Raw genomic sequence first — 6,511 nt, forward strand, 5'->3', positions numbered from 1 at the left:
AAGAAGAAAACTTTCAAGTGGAAAAAAAAAACCAACAAACACTACCTCTGCCAGGAGAAAAAGATTAATATCAGGGATAAAGTCATGTTAATAGCATGCACCCTTGATACGATGTGATGAGAATGGCAATTTACATCTTTGGTCTTCCTTACCAAATCCATAAACACTGTGGAACCATGAGAAAAACATAAAACAAGCCCAAACTGAAGGACATTTTATGATATACTTGATGACTACTCCTCAACACTATCAAAGTAATCAAATAAAAAAGGAAAGTCTAAGAAACATAATCTAGAGAAGCCTGAGGAAACTAAATATAATGTGATATCCTGGATGCAGTCATGGAACAGAGAAAGGACATGAGGCAAAAGCTAAGGAAATTTGAATAAAATATCAACCTTAGTTAATAATAATGCTTCATTAGTTGTGAGAAGTGTAATGGTAATTTCAACAATAGAGAACCTGAGTGTGAGGTATACAAGGAGTCTAATATTTCTGCAACTCCTAAACTTTCCTAAAATAAAAAAAATATATTTAAAAGTTGTTTCTATCTGATTTTCTTTTCTGTAGTTTTTGTTAAATGCTGTTCACTTGCTGTATTAATATTTTCATTGTAGATTCTAACCTGTATCAACTTAAATTTCCTAATTTGTGTTTATTGGTATTATGACATTGAATTCAAATTTGTCTTTATCTTTAATCTTTCTTCATTTGACTTAGTCTTAGAGAATTCGTTTAAGTTTAGTGTTCACTAAATATCTCACAATAATGGTATTTTTTAACATCTTAATGTAATAGACATTGTACAAAACAGAAACTCTGTCCTTTGTTAGAATGATTAGTAGCAATTTACCGACCAAGAACAATAATGCTTAAAATTGTTTTAGAGGCTCTTTTACATTGAGACAAACATAAGAATATAGAATTACATAAAAGAAATACATGAAGGCATTATGTACCCTTAAGAAAGAAGGCTTTTCTATTCTTCGTTATTTTTCTGATGTTGCTCATTAGATTTGAGAATCCCAGTCTGTTCTTAACCTGAGAGCATAGTTCCTAAAATCCTTAATTTTCTAATGATATTTTTTATCATAAAGTTTTTGTGGTTAGAAAGTATCTTCATTTCATGGAATTACCATGGTCTAAGTAGTTTTACAATATTGTAACAAAAGGACTAGTAGCTATTTCTTCATTTTTCAGGGGAAAAAAATGTAGAAACTGGATGAGTATCAAAATCACCAAATTCACAATCATGCAAAGCACAACAAAATTCCATCGCTCTAGACATAAATGTCACATGCTATGGTTGTAAATATTTGGTTAAACCAAATCAAAATTATTCATGAAAAACATATTAGGATGATCTTGGAGAACCTAAGCAAATTTTTTTTAAAAAACTCAAAAAACATTTTTTCATTTAATAAAAGTATTTAGAACACATAAAACAAGACAATATTCATTCTTTTTTCCCATCTTCTGGTACGGGTTCCGTTGGTGGCTCCTCCACGGTTGCGCTGTTGCTCTCCAAGCCCGTGTTGCTATCACTGGTCCCTTCCTCTGCCAGACTGTCCACCCCCTCCTGCCCGCTCTCCTCGTCCTCAGGAGTAGATGTGCCTTCTTCACCATTCTGTTGACTTTCTGTCGTTTCTTCAAGGAGTGTCTCCTCTGTGTCCTTCAGGACGCTCTCGTCTTCTTTTCTTCGGTCTTATTAGCTGCTGGCTCCTCCTCAGGAACACTACTGCTCTGGCTGTGCTCAGCTTGCGCTGCTGCCTCTTTCTCCCTTTCTTCCTGCTTTTTGTGAGCCTGTTCCTCAGCCTGTACAATTTCAGCTGCAGATTTTTCCATATCCACTTCTACTTTCAACCACACAAGCTTTTAAGTTCATTGTTAAATGAATCTGTGCTTTCCAGGAATTTCCTCTTCTTTTCTTGGTGTCACTCCTCTATTTGAAGAAGTTCAGCTTCTAGTTTTCACTGATGAACCATTAAGGACTGGACCTGTCATTTGAGGACCTGCATTCTAGCTGTTATGACAACTGACAAAACGTCTGGCACCACACTCTCACTTAGGATTTCACGGATGAGGCGGTGGTTTCTCTGGAAACGGGCTATAGCTGTTTGCTTCATTGAAAAGCCATCATCATAATTATCGAATCTTCAGCAGGCTGAATGCTCATGTAAGATTTTCCTTTCTCCATGCGAGACTGTCTCTGTCAACTTTCTTCTCTAAAGCAGCTTCTGCACAACTTTTTGCACTTAATCCAGTATATCCTGTGGGCTTGCATAGCATCTTGTCTTGAACTGGATATCTACTTGCTTCATGTGTGTTCCTTAACTACTTAACCAATAAGATAGAGTGGGTTTGATATCTACATTTTTTAATTCGCACACATCACATTATAAACTATTATATATTCAGTATAGGTTTGCAAAATAGTCGTAAAGCTGAATTCAAGGGTAATATCATATTACATAAATAACATAATATCACATTTATTTCTAAAATGCTGTTACTTGCTTGTATCAGAGCTACTAATAAAAATTTTGAAGTGACTGCAGTGAAATTTCTGATAGTTTTTTTTCTACATAAACTCTTTGATAAATTTATTAATGAACCATGAAATGTCCAAAAAGCAGATCTTCCAAAAGACAAGTAGCAAGCAAAGCCTGTATAATCTACAAACTAGGTAAACAGTTGTAAATAACTACATGTAAAGCCCTCATACTTGACTGTAATAATCATAGATGCCTTTATTAAAATACCTTTTTAATGATCAATTTATGTTGTCTGAGACTATATGGAAATACATGCATAGTACTAAGATAAATTTCTAACCAGCTTCCCTTCCAAAGCCAGTCTGCATGTTGCTGCCACATTGCTCTTCTTTAAAAAGCCTCCATCATTAGTGAACATAAATCAATTGAGAGATTGCCATGTTCAAGCACTGTGTCAGGGCTTAAGGGAAATAAAACGTGTATTAATACATAGTTCTTACCTTTATTAAAATAATTCAGTATTCTCAGGTTTGCAATTTTCTAGTTAACTCTCAGTTCCTTGTCTGTAAAGTGGTGACTCTAATAGTACCTACCTGACTACCTCATTTATTCATTCATTCATGCACTCAAATCATTCTTTTTTTTTCCATAGCACTAGTATATTCTGGGCACTGTTTTCTTACTCTGAGTATAACAGTAACTAAGACACATAAAATTCTTGACATTGTGAAACTTCTAGTGAATGAAACAGACAATATTCAAATAAACAAATAACTATAAAATACAATTTTGGGTAGAGATAAATTCTAGGAGAAAAATAAAGTCAGGCAAACAACTAGATATTAAATACGAATGGGGGACTGTTTTTGAAAGGGTAGTTAAGAAGGCCTGTCTAAATAATACCTAAATAAAATGAAGAAGCAAGCAATGATCACCTGTGTGTGAGGAATATTTCAGGAAGAACTAACAAGATACAATGGCTCTGAGATAGAAATAAGCTCAGTATGGTATATTTTTGCTTGAGGAATAAAATGGAAAGTCAAGACAGCAGGAATGAAATGAGTGAAAGTGGGGAGAGTGGGAGATGAACCTGGAGTCATGGCCAGAGCCAGCTCGTAGAAGCCTTAAGGGCCATGGTTAGAGATTTGGACCTTACTAGAAAGTCTCAGAAGAGCTTCAAGAGGAAACAATTTCATGATTTCACTTTTTGGTTTTTTAAAGATAATTATTGTTGATATGTATAGCACAAGCTGTAGATGGTGTATGTATAGCACAAGCCATAGGTAATGTATCACCTGGAGTTCTTGCTGGACACAATGCCACACTCAATTTTGCTACTTCGTGGAAAGCTTAATAAAAGGATTGTTAATAAAGACAACAAATTAGTAAACTATAGAGCAATAACATAGGGCCAATACTTGGGAGCTTTTACCACTACTGGACCCAGAAGCACAGAGGAGTGGAGCAGTTAGTGAAATGGGGAAAGAAAGAGCTGTGTGAAGAGGAGTGTCTGATAAAAATTAAGACCTTAAATTCGGGGACTGGTCAACCTCAAGTCACTCTGCATGGAAAGGTCTTGTTCTTAACTCTTGCTGTTGCCCCCCACACACACTCACCATTGGCCAAAACCAAATGCAATCTAGAATCAAGACTGAATCTAGATTCAGTCTGTTCAGGTCAGCTTAGAGAGGTTGAGAATGGTGGTGAGTGGAAGATGGAAGCTTTTCAGTACTGGAGCAGGACTGAAAGAAGAGGACCTGTTTACAAAAACTTGATAAGTTCTAGGCAAGATTTTGTTGTGGCTTCGAAAAACCCAGTAAGAATCTAGGTGGTAAGAAGTGGTGAGACACTGTGATGGTACAAGCAGAACTTACTGATGGTAAATGTGAAAGAAAGAGGAATCAAGGTTCATTGCTGGTTTTCAGTTTGAACTACTGGACAGATTGCATGCTGTTTGGTGATATGGTAAGAGAGAAGGTATAGGAACGTACTTTGATAGGGGAGACAAAGAAAGGATCTCCTTTGAATAGTTTAACTTTAAATTAGACATCCAAATGGAGGTTCTGAGCAGGTGGTTGAATATTTTAGTCCATAGCTCAGCAGAGAGATTGGAGTTGGATATGTAAATCTTCGAGTCACAAGTACATAGATAGTATTTAAAACTATCACAGTGAGTATAAATAAAGAAGAGCAAGAGTCCAAGGTTGGGACATTACAAGAATTAGGGATTGAGACGAGGTAAAAAAAATTTGAAAAAGAAACTGAGAAAGAATATACATGATATGGGAGGAAAATCAGGTCCCAGAGCCAGAAAGTAAAGAGCTTCAAGAAAGAATTGTTTTTAAAAGTAAAGAGAACAGGCCTAAAATACAATTGGCATGACAAAGAAAAAAAAAAAGTCACCTACTATCATTATCGCAAAGCTCACATTTTGGATTTAGCTAAATTATTTTTAATCCAGTTTCTGGTCTTTGGTATATGCTTCACCTGGGGCTATTTTCTAACCATCAGTTTCTTCAGTAGCATAATAGTGGAGGCTTGGGTGTAAATTCTTTCCTCTTGGATTTTAGCAAAGTAAAATAAGATTGTGAGTGTAAATGTATTAGATGAGTTTTATAAAAAAATTTCCAAAGAATTCAGAAAAAGTACAACTTATATCTGATTTGGGAATTAAGAACAAATTTATCATAGAAATTGCCTCTGGGATGAAAAGTGATTCGAATTTTGCTAAGCAGTGGGGAAAACAAAGAATTTTGAGCATAGGAAAAAATATGAGCAAAGACCCAGCAATTATAAAGTATGGGTCTCATTTGGAAGAATAGCAAGTTGTGATGTTTTCTGGAAATTAGGTGTGAATAGTGAATAAGCCTGGGGCCATCTGTTGGGAAAAATCATAAATGACAGGCTAAGGGATTTGGATTTTGTATTGCATACAATAGAAAAACCATGCATGGTTATTGAGTAGGTGATTACTGGTCGGACTGGGCTTCAAAGATTAATATAGCTGTGATGAGTAGGAAATATTGGAATAAGGAATGGTAGGTGTTTCATTGGATTTACAGTTAAAGTTTTGAGCATTTTCTTCATTTATTTTGGAAAAATAAGTGACATATACTTAGCATATTTCACTGGACATATGAGTGAATGTTAAATATCCAGCCTCATTTTTCTGTGTAGGCAAGAGAGGATCTCAAGTCCAGGCTTTTTCTAGCCTTTTTTATGAAAGTTCCTCATTACCTGATGGAATCAGAATGCTAGAGATTACCCATATTCATGAGTGCCTGACAAGGTATTCAAGAAAAAATTTATCATTTTTGTTTGAATAGGGTGAAGCCAGCACCATAGTAATGTGTTAATATGTGGAAAGAGGTGAAGTAACTCATTTTCAAGAGAGTGGTGATCATGTTGCTAATTGTCCAAAAACATAATATTGTACTCCACGAATCTAGCTAAGCCATTGCCCTTGATATAAGGCTGATATACTGGAATAAACCACCTATTCGAAAGGCAACTTTTGTGCTGCCATAGATGAGGAGATGCTAGGAAAATCATTTGTCTTAATATGGGCTCGTTTGCTCATCCATACAGAATGAATTAGATTAGTGTCTTTATTATAGACTCTCAATACAATATGTTATAATTTTTTTTGGATCCGTGTTTCTCAGTCTTAACCATGCAATCCTTTTAAAATACAAAATCTAGAGCTATTATTGGCACTAGTATCCTGCAAATACATTTTATGAAATATTGCTGTAGGCATTTGTCAAGGCCAGATGGAACAAGGAAAGTACACGGGCCTTATACTGATTTTATATCCTGGCTCTACCATTTATCAGATAATTAGCTGTGACCTCCTGACTTAATCTATATGACATTCCATTTGCTCATCTGTAATATGTTGACTAATGTTATCCATTCTGCAAAGCATCTTAAAAATCAGACTTAATGTACTAAAATCACTGCCTGATACTCACGTGGTTGTTGTACCAAGCAGTCAATAAAGGGTGGCTATTTTA

The 6,511-nt window shown here is 35.4% G+C and overlaps 1 pseudogene; it reads right to left on the reverse strand.

The window, feature by feature from the left end:
* Positions 1-1,456: 1,456 nt before the first annotated feature.
* LOC132522625 (SWI/SNF-related matrix-associated actin-dependent regulator of chromatin subfamily E member 1-like) lies at positions 1,457-2,284 on the reverse strand (annotated as a pseudogene).
* Positions 2,285-6,511: the final 4,227 nt, after the last annotated feature.

The sequence above is a fragment of the Lagenorhynchus albirostris genome, chromosome 7 (assembly GCF_949774975.1).
Source record: "Lagenorhynchus albirostris chromosome 7, mLagAlb1.1, whole genome shotgun sequence".
Taxonomy (NCBI): domain Eukaryota; kingdom Metazoa; phylum Chordata; class Mammalia; order Artiodactyla; family Delphinidae; genus Lagenorhynchus; species Lagenorhynchus albirostris.